The following is a 14,219-nucleotide window of genomic DNA, read 5'->3' as shown; positions in this document are numbered from 1 at the left end:
TGGTACCCAAGAATCAAACTCCAGTCTTCGTGCATGGTAGGCAAGCACTCTACCACTAGGCCAAACTCCCCCCGGCTCTCATGACTTTCCATACATGCAGATATATTTTCATTATATGGAAGGTTTGTGTTCTGTTTTTTAAAATAAACTTTCATAGTCTAGTCAAACATTAGTATATCTTTCTCACTAAAATTTAGATATTACAGAGAAATCTGCAATATCCTGGGCTCCCCTCCTTTCACAAGCCCCCCCAAGGCCACCTCATTTCCATGACTTCCCCCAGCCAATTAAGCTCCAGCAACAGTTGGCCTCGCTTCACACTTACACCATACACACGCACACGCACACGCACACACCATTACACTCTCCTACAGGCGCACAGGAAAGCCCACGCCTGTAACCTAAGGCTAGGTAAGCTAGAAGGCCAGTGAAAGGCCACGACCTCATCAGCAATGCCTGACAAGCATGGACCCCTGCCTGCTGCACATCAAGCTCCATGCAGTCTTTTGTTTTGTTTTGTTTTGTCAGTTGTGGGGCTTGAACTCTGAGCCTGGGCGCTGTTCCTGAGCTCTTCAGCTCAAGGCTAGCACTCTACCACTGGAGCCACAGTGCCATTTCCAATTTTCTGATGGTTAACTGGAGATAAGAGTCTCACGAACTTTTATGCCCAGGCTGGCTTTGAACCGAGATCTTCAGATCTCAGCCTCCTGAGTAGCTAGGATTATAGGCCTGAGCCACCACGGCTGTCTCCATGCAGTCTTGAAAGTCACCAGGCTGGGGCCAGGAGCTTAGCTTAGCACGTATGAAGCCCTGGGTTCGATTCTTCGATACCACATACCACACCGGAAGTGGAGCTGTGCCTCAAGTGGCAGAGCACTAGCCTTGAGCAAAACTGTCCTTGTCCTCCTGCCCAACGACAGTGCCCAGGCCCTGAATTCAAGCTCCAGGACTGGCAAAAAGAAAAAGAAAGAAAGAAAAAAGAAAATCATCAGGCTGGACTAGAGCCGTGGTGACAAGGATTCCTGAGCAGCCCAAGAACTTTCCTTCAGTACTCATTCAAACAGAACCTCAGCTGCTCCAAAACCTGGAACATTTTCAGAATGGACTAAGCACAACAAGTAGACAATTCCACACCTGATCTCAAGTGACAGGTGGCAGTCAAACAGTAGATGTGCTGAAGATATATCAATTACTTTTAGGCCAGGCATAAAAGGCATATATATATATAATGATACATGTAGCTCTCCTATTAGAACTCACTCCACATCCAAGGTATTTCATCATTTGCTTTGCCAATAACAAACAAAGCCTAACAATTAAAAAAAAACAACAAAACAGGCTGAGCATCCTGATTCACACCAATAATTCCAGCCACAAAAGAGGCAGAGATCAGAAGGATTAAAGGTTAAGGCTAGGCCCCGTCAAAAGTTAGTGAGGCTTGGGCTGGGAGTTTGGCCTAGTGGTTAAAGTGCTTGCCTAGCATGCATGAAGACCTGGGTTCGATTCCTCGGTACCACATACATTGAAAAAAGCTGGAAGTGGTGCTGAGGCCCAAGTGGTAGAGCTCTAGCCTTGAGAAAACCCAAGGACAGTGCTCAGGCCCTGAGCTCAAGCCCAGGACTGGAAAAAAAAAAAAGTTAGTGAGGCTTCATCTTACCAAATAAATTCAAATATGCTATTTTATTTCCTCTCAGCTAGGAAAGAAGCACAAGTAGGAGAATCTCTGTATGAGCAAAAACTGGAAACTCTGAAGGAGAACTAAAGCAAAACAGGGCTGGGTGAGCAGTTTAAGTGGTAGTAGAGTGCTTGCTTGAGGGCCTGAGTTCAAAACCCAATCCTGAAAACAACCATAAAGGAAGAAAGGATGGAAGGAAGACTCTGAAATCCAAATTTCAGGATTCCAAGCATGTTAGATAAGGGATACTCGGTGTGTGTTCTCATCTTGTCCTACAGTTGTGGAAACAGATGGAGAAGAGCAACGGAGAAGGCCCAGCGCAGTCTAAGCTCACAAATCCCCTCCCTTGACTGCAACACCGGCTTGGCCCACACCTCATTCACACAGGTTCTAACCCACAGCAGCCTCGGGGAAAGACTGGAGACTGCCCCATTTCCCAGAAGAGCAAACTGTGGACTCAGAGGTCCGTGCCACGGCCAAGGTCTCACAGAGAGGACAGTCAGACACCAGTGTGTCACACCTGTGTGATCCTAACTATTCCGGAGGTTGAGAATAGAGGACTGAAGTTCAAAGCCAGCCTGGGCAGATCACTCCAATTAACTGCAAAAGCCCCAGAGGTGGAGGAGGTGTGGCTCAAATAGTAGAGCACCAGCAACTGTGCTAAGGTCCTGAGTTCAAGCCAGTTTTGGCATAAAAAAAAAAACAAAAAACAACGAGGGGGGAGGACGGGAGGGCAGCCGTTCTGTGGTTCTGGTTCTGGGGGGGCTGGGGTGGGGGGCAGCTGGGCACCCAGCTGCGGCGGCCTGGCCTGGGTGTGGCCCGCGCGCCCCGCCTCCGCCCAGCTGCCCCTTTCCCTCCGCCGGCGGCCAGCCCTGCGTGACCCGCCACCCGCACCGGGAACCACGGGGGCCCTTCTCCTCCCACTTCTGGTTCCTCGTCCCCCAGAAGGGGAACCTGGACCGCCCAGCCAGGCGGCAGCCCGGCGTGAAGTCACCGTCTCCCAGGCCCAGCTCCCCCTCCCTCCGGGGGTGGCGGCGCGCCCTCACCCGGACCCCATCCAGCTCCCTCGTTCTCGGCTCGTTCCGGGCCGCGCCCCGATGTCCGCCGCTCCCCTCGCGGTCCCCCCAAGACCCCGTGCGCACACGCCTGGACTGGGGACCCCAACCCCGCACTCACCTGGGCGCCCGCGCCTCGGCTCGCGGGCAGCCCGGATCCTCGCAGCTCGGGCGCCCCCCCAGCTCGGCAGTGTTCGGGGAGGGGGGCCGGGACGCCCGAGCCCACTCGAGGAAGAACCGACGGTCGGGATCCGGAGGCCGGGGTGCCGGGTCCTCTCCGGCTGTCGGGGCGCTGGGCTGTCCAGATGTCTCACCCCGCCTCTGAGCCTCGACGGAGCTGGGCGGCGGGGACCCGGGACCTGCGGGAGCCCCGGGGCCGTCTGCGCCCGTCTCGGCCGCGCCCCAGGCCGTGCCAACCCCGCCCCAAGGGCCCAGGCACCGCCCCCTGGGTCGAGCCCCACCCAGGGGTCCTCGGCTCTCCCCGCTCCTCCCCTCCTTGGGAACGCTCGCCCTGACGCATTCTAATCCCTAACCCGGTGCGCAAAGGATTCAAGAGCCCCGACACCCGGATCCGGAGGAAGCATCTGGAGCGTCTCTTCTTCTCTTTTCTCCCTTGCTGGTCCTGAGGCTTGCACTCTGGGCCAGGTCGCCGTCCCTGAGCTCCTTCTCCTTGAGCCACAGTGCCGCGTTCGGCGTCTTCTGCGATTCGTTGGAGATGAGCATCTCGCAGACTCTCCCACCCTGGCTGGCTTTGAACCCGCACGATCTCGTAGCCAGGAATACAGGTGTGAGCCAAGGGCGCCGGGCTCGGCTCCCGCGTGGATGCTAGGGCGGGATCTGTAACCCCAACCGCAGGGGTCTGTCGTTTCTCACGGGTGGGGGGGTGCGGGGCGCTGCGGATGGAGCCCAGGGCCTCAACTATTCTAATCTCCCACCCCCCAAAACTTCCGTCCCAGTCGGGGATTCTCCTCCATCTCTCTAACTCAGCCTGGAAGGAGTTTCTCCTGAAGATTCTAAGCCCCTCCTCAAGCATTCGGAGCCACTCTCCCCCTCACCCTCCCTCCCCCCTCCCCGTAGCCATCCGCCCTTCTGTGGCCAGCGGCTTCCCCTCTCCGGACCGGCGCTATTCAAATGCCATGCAAAACCCCTGACCGCTGGAACCTGCGGGCCACAGCTTATTCCCGCAGGATTCATGAGAACACAGATGCCCTCCCAAACGGAAAAGGGCCCAAGTGCATCTGGAGGGTGAGAACCTACGTGGATGGGTTCTCACCCGGTAGAGTAGAGCCCAACCACTGAAGAAGACAGGGACTAAAGCCAGCTCGGTGGAGCTTGTGTATAGTATCACCTCTGGGGAGGCTGAGACAAGAGATTGGGGAACTCCAGGAGAGCCTGAGCTACAGAGGGTGGGGGAAAGGGAAGAGAAGGGAGAAGGAAGGGGGAGGTGGAGACTGTTTGCCCTAAAATCCTGTGACACAAACATCTCCAGAACACACAGAAACACTTCTACATCTGCTCCCTTTACTCCCACGGCTCCAGCCCACATCCTCCCTCTTGTTCACTTCCTCATTCATTCATTCATTCCTTTATTCTTCCAGCAACACCCTGCTGGTGCCATTCTGGGGCCAGGATTTGCAGGGACTCTCAATCTTGGCACTGGTGACACTTAGGCCACACCATTCTTAGCTGTGCATAGTAGCTTGCTAATAATAGCAAGTCAAATGATAAGTTTCCTTTTATGTTTCCCTTCATGTACTCTATATTGCTTGCAAGATGTTCCATATTTTTATGTACACCAGCTGTGCATTCCTCTTCACTGCTGAGAAGTATTCCAGAGCACAGATGGACCACTGTTTGTCCATGTGTTTGTTGATAGCATTTTAGTTGTCGTAGAGTTTTTACTATGTCAATAAATCTGCAGGGACATCCATGTGCAAGTGTTTGTGTGCTCATGCTTTCATTTTCCTCGGTTAAGTACTTAGGATTAGAATTGCTGGGTCAGGATGAATGGAGATACAACTTCTTCCTAAACTTTTTCAAAGTCACTCCACCCCTTGGTGTTTCTGCCAATGACATGTGATCCAGTCACTCCACATGTTCACATTTAATAGTCATTCTTTTTCACTAATAAATTCCCATGTAATAATTCCCTGTAACCTTAACTACTCTGGCTCATCGCTAATTGACCACCCATCACCAGAAGTGGAGCTGTGGCTCAAATGCTAAAGAACTAGCCCTGAGTCAAAAAGCTCAGGCACAGATCTCTGACTCTGAGTTCAAGTTTCGACACCAGCACATACACCCCAAGAAAAGGAAGAAACAAAGAGAGAAAAAGAAACAAGGACAAAATCAGACACTTCATGAATGAGAACAGGATGGATGCAGGTAGGATTTTTCGAGGATATCAAGTTAAGAAAGGCACCCTGGGCGTGCACTTGGCAGTGGGTCAGGCTAGAGCAGTGATGGAGGCCTAGGGCACCGAGGCTGATCCCTGCCCCATATCAGTGTGGACTGGGCAGTCCCATATCCTGTGTCTCTGCTGCTAAGCAGCATAAAGTAGTTTTTTTCACGTACAGCATCTCATTTATCTCTAATAAATACAGATAATTGTGGATGGATGATTCATAGTAAGACACTTGCCTAGGACTGAGTATCGCTGGCTCATTTCTGTAATCCCAGCTACTCAGGGATCAAGTAAACTGAGATGGTTCAAGACAGCTTGGGCAAAATATTAGTGAGACCTCATCTCAACAAAAGAAGCCCAACTTGGTGGTTTGCTCCTGTCATCCCAGCTAAGTGAGAGGCCATAGATAGGAGGATCACAGTCCAAGGCTACCTGGGCCAGAACATGAGACACTGAAAAACAAAACAAAAACTAAACTAAAACTGAGATGGAACTGTGTCCTACATAGTCCAGCTCCTTCCTAGCAAGCAAGAGGCCCTTGCGTTCAAACTCTAATATCTCTTGCCTGATATCTCTAGCTAGAAAACAGGAGAGCTGGGACATAAACCCGTGTGGGCATGCCTACAGTGGGCCTCTCGAAGTTGTGCTCTAGACCGAAGGAAGACTTGAACTAGCTGGGCCTAGGGCAAGGGCCAGAGCTGGGGAACAATTCAGGTTTCACTTATCAGCCTCCTTCCAAAACCGATTTCCCTATATCTAGTAGCATTTGCATGTCGTATTTTAAAGTCCTTGGGACTGCTGCTGATTCCTCTATATTCAAAATAGGCTGGAAAGGGGAGGGGGTGGAGGGAGGGAAAGGGGGACAAGAACATGAGAAGGAGTATCAAGGTTCAAGAAGTAAGGCACCCATTACCTGACGGATGTAACTGTAACCCCTCTCTCTATACATTATCCCCACAATAGAATACAATTAAATCCAGAAATAGTAACCCCTCTGTATAATAACAATTAAATTATAATAGAATGCTAATTATAATAACAATTACAAAAAGAAAAACAACTTCACCCCACCAGTAGTGGGGGGAAATAACAAGCTGGAAGGGGGAGGGGCGGTCCAGTCATTACTTCAGGGTTCAACATTTCTCCTTTTATTTGCAAAGCAGGACATCCTCCTAGACAGGGTTTGATGGCCCTCTCTTTCTGAGGTGGCAAAGAAAAACCCAGAAAGACTACCCTTGAGAACGCCTTCCTAAAAAGCTTCCCCAAGGCCCCGATCTGTCTCCATATCCTCATGTTTAACGTGTCTGTCTCTCTTTCGAAGGTTCTGTGCAGGCCACGGCCAGCGTGGACCCATTTTACAGATGAAGGAATGGAAGCTCCAGGCTGAGAGCCACCAACAAGTGCTAGCACCAAACTCTCTGTTCTCTAATTCTCCTCATCCTTGTTAAGGGCCTCTGGAATGTACTTTGTGTGTGTGGGGGGGGACGGGGCACGTGGGTCATGGGGCTTGAACTCCATTGGCCTGGGCGCTGTCCCTGAGCTCTTCAGCTCAAGGCTACTACCCTACCCTTGAGCCAAGCCCCACTTCCCATTTTCTAGAGGTTCATTGGAGATAAGAGTCTCAGGTCCTTTTTTGCCTGGGCTGGCTCTGAACCTTGATCCTCAGATCTCAGCCTCTTGAGTAGCTAGGATTACAGGCCTGAGCCATCGGCAGCGGGCATGGGATATGCATTTCTGCCAGGGTCTGGGAGCACAAAAATCCATCCTATGGTTCTGGCCCTCAAGCAATTTGGGGTTCAATCAGAGAGAATCACTTCAGGGGGAGGGGAAATGCTGCTGGGTGCAGTGACTCATGTCTGTAATTACAGATATTTAGGAGGCTGAGATCTGAGGATTAAGGACCAAAGCCAGCCTGGGCAGAAATGTCCATAAAACTTTATCTCCAATTAACCAGAAAAAAAACCAAAAAACTAGAGCTGTGGCCCGAGTGGTAGAGCACTAGACTTAAGCATAAAAGCTAAGGGAAAACATCCAGGCCCTGAGTTCAAGCCCCAAGACCAGCATGTACACACACACACACACACACACACACACACACACACACACACACACTTTATAAATACTTCTTTCTTTTTCTTGTTTTAACAAGGATTTATTTTAGAATAGCAAGACAAAAATAAGGAGAAATGACAACAGGCCATGCAGGATTCCCCAGTAATTTTTTTTTTTTGCCATTCCTGGGGCTTCAACTCAGGGTCTGGGCATTATCCTTAGGTTTACTCAAGGCTAGCACTCTACTACTTGAGCCATAGCACCACTCCTGGCTTTTTCTTTGCATATGGTACCGAGGAATGGAACCTAGGGCTTCATGGATGCTAGGCAAGCACTCTACCACTAGGCCACGCACCTGGCCACAATAGAGCTTCTTGAAGGAGGCGATGCATGGGGTTGAAGCATGATGGATACAGAAAGTAGCAGGGATAGGGCATGACAGGCAACAGGGACCGGACAACCCCTCCCCTTCAACCTTCCCCACTGCAGGTGCACCTGGCAAGGTGAGGCAGAAAAAGCAGCTGGGACATTGTGACACTGGTCCAGGGCTGACTTGGAAGCAAGCTGGCTGTTCAGTGAAGGCTTAGGGGAGGAGCAGGCGTGCCGGGGAAGCCCATGAAATTGTTTCTCGAGCTCCAGCTGTGGGGCCACCTCCAGCCCATCATTCCCCTCAGGGGTGGTTGGGGGACAGCTCAGTTTCACAACACCCCCTCTTTCCCCCAGTATCCCCAAAGGGTGAGAAAAAAGGAAGTGCTCTGGAGACTTCCTCCTGAGTCTGAGTGCAGCAAGCCCAGGCCAGGCTGCTCTTCTCTGGGGAAGAGCTCTGCTGGGGGGACCAGGGATGGGGGTAGTCAGACCCAGAGTTGCCCAAAGCTTTTGCCAGACATGGCTATGACTTCCCACTCGACACAGCCTGGCCACCCAGGTTTGGCAACTGCAATAGCACCCAGACTTTGTTTTGAGATAGGGTCTTACTATGTAGCTCAGGCTGTCCTTGAACTTGAGACCTTCCTGCCTCAGCAGCCTCCTCAGTGGTTATTCCAATCCTTCTGTCTTGCAGCATGAGTGGGGCCGAGGCCCTCTCCTCACATCCTTACTCAGCACTATCAGTGTGACGTGCATGAATTAACACACAGATGCCTCAAGATATAGGACAGGCATACACAGGGCATGTTCCTTTAAGTCACCCGTGGGGGTGTCTATATACATGTGTGCAGATGTGTAGAGAAAAGTCTGGAAGCCACAGGGTACAAGAGACAGAGGGCATCACTGAAAAGGAAGGGAATGTTAGAATCTGGGAGGGGCTGGCTTTTTCCATAGTTGGCCTGTGTGGTGTGTGTGTGTGTGTGTGTGTGTGTGTGTGTGTGTGTGTGTGTTCAATAGGGTGTTTGTGGGGCTTGAACTCTGAGCCTGGGTTCTGTCCCTGATCTCTTTGGCTTGAGGCCACCACCCTACCCCTTGAGCCACAGCACCACTTCTGGTTTTCTGGAAATGAATTGTACATACGAGTCTCACATTTTTTAGTGCCTGGGCTGGCTTTAAACCTTGATCCTCAGATCTCAGCCTCCTGAGTATCTAGGATTACAGGCATGAGCCACCACACCCAGCACTTTTTCTTTTTTTAAACTAGAATACACTTGTTTTCATTTGTTTGCCTTCATCATTACAATGAATGAGGAACTGGTTTGTATAGTCATTAAGAGTCTTTTCCCCTAAACATTTTATTATGAAAGTGTCTAAATATACAGCAACATTGAAAGGATTTGCAGTGAAATTCCTAGACTCATCACCTATATTCTACATTTTACTTGGTAAAATGTGTGTGTGGGGGTGTGTGGATGTGCACGTGTGTTCAACAGGGTGTTTGTTTTTAATTGATTGAAATGGGGGTCTTTCAAATCTTTTTGCCCAGGTTGGCCTCAAAGCACCATCCTCCAGGTCTCTGCATCCTGAGTACCTGAGTAGCTGTGATTACAGGCTTAAGCCATGACACTCAGTTTTGGTTCATTTCTCAATGAACTCGGCTGTTGAGACAGTGGCCCTCTAAACACTAAAGGGTCCTACACTGAGCATGGCAATAGTGAGAACCAGCCCTTCCTTGAAAGATCTGTGTGTGTGTGTGTGTGTGTGTGTGTGTGTGTGTGTGTGTATTTGTTGTAGGTGGATATAGGAAGGTCAGTTAGCTATGGTGTCTACAGAGCTAAACAAATAGAACAGTAGTTTTTAATTTCTTGTTCTTAACGTATTATGTGAGGTTATTTCTTTTCTTATTTTTTCCCCTTATGGTTTATCTCATGCTGTTACCGTATCTGACTTTGTTGCTTTGTATATTGTATATATGTTTACTGTTTATTTGAAATAGGGAAGAGAAGGGGAAAAATAAGATGACTGGGAGGGGGTGAGGAGGGAAAGTGGGACAAAAACATGAGAAGGGGTATCAATGTTCAAGAAGTAATGTACCCACTGCCTGACAAATGGAACTGTAACCCCTCTATACATTAAGAAAAGTTCTTAAAAGATGCTCCACTATAGTGCATATTCCTGACCCATTTAAGATGCATGTCTCCTCCTTCTTCTTTCCCCAGCTTAGATGCTACAACTGTATCCTGTTTTGTATGTCCTTCCAGAGCTATTTCCTGATACACAAAGACATATATTTCCTCTATTTTATTTTGTTTAATTAATTATACTCTCAGCTGATTATTTTTGGTTTTGAGACAGGGTCTCAAGCCCTGCCTGGAATTCACTATCCTTCAGCTTCTACCTGCTAAGCTGGGATTACAGGCATGCACTGCTGTACCTGGACCTTTCATGACTCTTTGAACAAGTAGACAGCACTAGCCAAAGTGCACTCTTCTCTGCTTTGCCCATTTGTTTGCTTATATGCCACAAAATGCACCAGGCTTAGAGCTCACCTCTGTAAATTAAACCCATACTTATCCATGACTCTGGAAAGTTACTGTACTTGGAAGTAATTCCCTATTGCAGTAATTACACAGGCAGCTATTACATTCCTTTGTATGGCTGCATGGTATTCTATTATTGCATAAACCAATACCTATCCAATTAATCCCCTAGCAATCAACATTTGGCTCATTTCTAATTGCCCATCAACTTCCAGTGCATGGAAACATAGAACTTCCCAAAGTGGAATCCACGTGCTGAAAATACTGCCAGACAGCCAGGCAATGGTGATTCACGCCTCTAATCCTAGCTACTCAGCAGGCTGAGATCTGAGGATCACAGTTCAAAGCCAGCCTGGGGAAGGAAAGTCTATGAGACTCTTTTCTCCAAGGAGATGCAAACAACAACAAAAAAGTGGAAATGGAGCTGTGGCTCAAAGTAGAAGAGTGCTAGCCTTGAGTAAAACAGCTCAAGGAGAGTGCCCAGGCTCTGAATTTAAGCACCATGACAGACTGAAAAATAATACTTCTGGATAGTTCCTAGTAGGGTCTGTACCCATTCACCCTCCTACTGGAGGCATGTGCCTGTTTCTCACATCCACACCCACACCCACAAATCCAGTCACCAAACTTTCTGAGCCCTGCCAATGTAGTCATCGAAAATAGGTCCCTGGACTAGCATGAGTTTGTATTTCTCTTGACACAAGTGAGATGTGTGGATACCACATCACGCTTCATGCTGTCATTTGTATTTCTTTCCTCTGAAGGGCCTCCTACAGGTCACAGGTTTTTCACTTTTTGTGTACTCATCAAGGCTCTCTCCTGCCTAGATGATGAGTTCAGAAACACAATGTTTTCAGGGTGAGTGGCTTTTAGAGAACTTTCTTCAGGGTGCTTCATTGTCTTGTACAGGATGACTCCTGGGCAGAGGGTTAGCAGTGCCAGGCAAAGATCTAATAGGTGACCTGAGGGAAATGAGAGAGGAGGGAGGGGTAGGGAGAGGACATTGAAGCAGTGGTTAGCTTGGACTTGATGGAAGACTATGGACTGTCGGGGTTTTTAGCGCTTCTTGTCTCCTGACCCGCAGGAGGGGCAAGGAGAACACGCCCCGACTAAGACGCGACCCAGAAAGGTTAGGGCCCACTTGGCCGCCTTCACCCAGCCCTCCCTCTCCAGAGGGAAGACACAGATGCACCAGGGAGACTGTCACAGCAAGACTCGTTTATTGGGAAAGTACAAGGGGCTAAAGTAAGATGCAGGAGTCTATCAGCATAAAGGTGGGCAGGACTGGGGGAGGTAGGTGCGGTCAGAGAGGGCGTCGGGGCCAATCCGTGGGTTCAAGGTAGCCTTATTTTACATCACAAACCACAGGTGACAGGCAGGTCGGCCCAGTTTCCTAATGTGACGTTCCCACAATGGACTTCCCATTGCAGGAAGCAGGCAAGACAAACTGGCCTGGCTTTAAGACCCTTCTACTCTTCATCTGAAATATCTGAGGTCAGAAGTGGGACTATCCTTTTCTGGTAGCTCTAAGTATATTATGGAATGCTAATACAATGTAAATGCCAAGAGGCCAGTGTGTATGTGCTAAATAATCTGGTTTCTTTCTTCCCGCTGGTAACCTATCCTCTTCCTTCCTCCCATCTATTTGAGTCAGTTCTTAGCATCTCATGGTCCCTATTCCAGCCCCTGGTCCAACCCCCTTGTCTTGCACAACAGCTGAGTTCAATTGAAGAAAATGAACCAAAGCCATGTCATGGCTTAAGCCTGTAATCCCAGCTACTCAGGTACTCAGGACAGAGACCTGGAGGATGGTGCTTTGAGGCCAACCTGGGCAAAAAGATTTGTAAGACCCCCATTTCAATCAATTAAAAACAAACACCCTATTGAACACACACACACACACACACACACACACACACACACACACACCCCTGAAACAAAAAGGGCTGGGGATATGACTCAAATGTGAGGCCCTGAGTTCAAAATCACCCAAACAAAAAAGTCCACTAAGTCATTCTTCAACATCTGCACTTCCTGGTTGCCCTTCTAGGGCCTCTCAACCTGCTCTGGTTTCCTCTCCTAAAAGCCTGCCCCACGTCTCCCTCAACCTCCCAAATTGCTCCCTGGGCAGCAGGTTTGAAAACAAGACCTAGAGACATTTGGGGGCTGTGCCCCTCATCCAGTGGGCAGAGATTGTGCTCTGTCTCCCTCTAGTGTGTAGCATGAAGCCTGGCTGAAGGGGTTTAGACCATACATGGATGGGGGGCATTGAGTGGCAGGGGCCCCACAACTCCTCACACCCCATATGTAAGGAGAATGTCAGGTGTTTCTAGCTGGAAAGGAGGAAGGAACAAAGTTGCCAGATGGGTGCTGCCTCCATCTAGGGCACAAATCAGCTGGAGACATTTTACTAACATTAACACTTGTCCTCGAGTCCCCACGGGAAATTCCCTATCTGCAGAACCCCTATAGGTCCATGGGAACCAGCTGTCCTGCCCCCTGGGGAGTTCCCAGCTTGTGGTAGTAGGAACTGAACCACAATAGGAAATGACTCTGGCATAGCAGGAGGTGTGGCCCTGTGCTCAGGGGCTGGGCCGTGCTAGCAAGCCCCCTGTGGACTTCTGGAACCAAGGGGTTAAAAGGCTTTGGTAATACAATGGTTCCGGGGTGGGTGGGGATTTTCTTGGGTGCAAGGGAAATTGCCTCACCCCCAGAGCTGTTGTGTAAGAACCAGTCCAGTGTTTCTCACAGCGCTGTCACAGTTCCTGGACAAGGACTGTGGGCAAGACTGAGTTTCCAACATTTCTTCCAAGGGGAACTTATACGGTTCCCACTGCCTCAGGGTCCCAATGTCTCTGGGGGGGGTCTCTACTGTCTCTGGGTTGGAGCATGCGTATTGCAACTGGCCTTGGCTTGGCCACTTCCCTCCTGGAGCTCCAGCTCCTTCACCCAGGGACCGTAGAGTTGAATTGTCTAGACCAGAGACTTCTGTTGTCAGAGTGTTGTCCCTGGACCATTTACGGTCGCCTGGGTCCCACTGGAGAATGAACATTTCTTGGCCCCACCCTTGCTCTTTTGAGTCATAAAAGGGTAAGGGTGCAAGCCTCCCCAGAGACTCAGCTGTGTGTAGCTTGAGAACCACAGCCATAGATAAACCCAGCAGATGGGCACATCGAGAAAATTGACGGGAGCTCAACATCATCAGAGATTGCTGTCCAGGATTTGTAAGCTACTCTTGGAAATCACAATGGAAAACATAGGGCACCCAATAGGAAATGAGCAAAAGGTGTGTATCAACAGTGCATAGAAAGGGGAGACTCAATGCCTCAGGAGCAATTAAGCCAGGATGAATAGAGAAATGTGGATCAAACAAACAGCAATGAAATCCAACCTTAAACCTTTTTTTTTTTTTTTTTTTTTTTTTGGTGGGTCGTGTGGCTTGACTTGAACTATGGGCCTGGGCGCTGTCCCTGAGCTATTCAGCTCAAGGCTACCACCCTACCCCTGGAGCTACAGCCCTACTTCCCATTTTCTAGGGGTTAATTGGAAATGAGTCTCATGTTCTTTAGTGCCTGGGCTGGCTTTGACTGGGATCCTCAGACCTCAGCCTCTTGAATAACTAGATTACAGGCATGAGCCATCTCACCCAGCCCAACCTTAAACCTTTTAACTAACTGATCCGTGACAATTATAAAGTCAGGTCTTGAAGCTGTGTGGGAGAACACTGCTGGTAGGATCATTCTGGAAGAATTGACAAAGCCCATGGTGGTACTATAATCCCAGTGTTCAGGAGGCTAAAGGCAAAGACTGTGGCTTTCATCAGGTCTCATGACTACCCTGATAAAGGTAGAATTATTTTTTTCCTTTTTGTGTCTGTCTGGGGCTTGAACTCAAGGCTTGAGCACTGTCCCTAAGCTTTTGCTCATGGATAGCCCTCTACCACTTGAGCCATACCTCCACTTTCCACCTTTTGGTAGTTTATTGAAGACAAGAGCCTTTGGACTTTCCTGCCTGGGCTGGCTTTGAGCCTCAATCATCAGATCCCCACTTCCCGAGTCGCTAGGATTATAGGTGTGAGCCACTGGTGCCAGTCTGAAACTGTTGATGAGGAAATGAGGTGTACTATT

At 49.5% G+C, this 14,219-nt stretch overlaps 1 protein-coding gene across 3 annotated transcripts in view; it reads right to left on the bottom strand.

Annotated features, from left to right (window-relative positions):
* The window catches only part of Hck (HCK proto-oncogene, Src family tyrosine kinase), a 32,476-nt gene extending 29,395 nt beyond the window's left edge, over positions 1–3,081 (bottom strand). Inside the window, exon 1 of one of the 3 annotated variants that reach the window (XM_090352154.1) lies at positions 2,852–3,081. The gene's annotated coding sequence lies outside the window, so the exon portion shown is untranslated. Of the gene's footprint in view, positions 1–838; positions 910–2,851 lie in introns of those variants that run through there. The other 2 variants (XM_090352153.1, XM_090352152.1) reach the window with 2 other exon arrangements.
* Between the last annotated feature and the right edge of the window lie 11,138 nt (positions 3,082–14,219).

This window comes from Megascapheus bottae, chromosome 18, assembly GCF_031878675.1.
Source record: "Megascapheus bottae isolate mThoBot1 chromosome 18, mThoBot2.hap1, whole genome shotgun sequence".
In the NCBI taxonomy this organism is placed as follows: domain Eukaryota; kingdom Metazoa; phylum Chordata; class Mammalia; order Rodentia; family Geomyidae; genus Megascapheus; species Megascapheus bottae.
The sequence above is the reverse complement of the archived record's forward strand: the minus strand, read 5'-3'. Positions and strand labels throughout refer to the sequence as shown.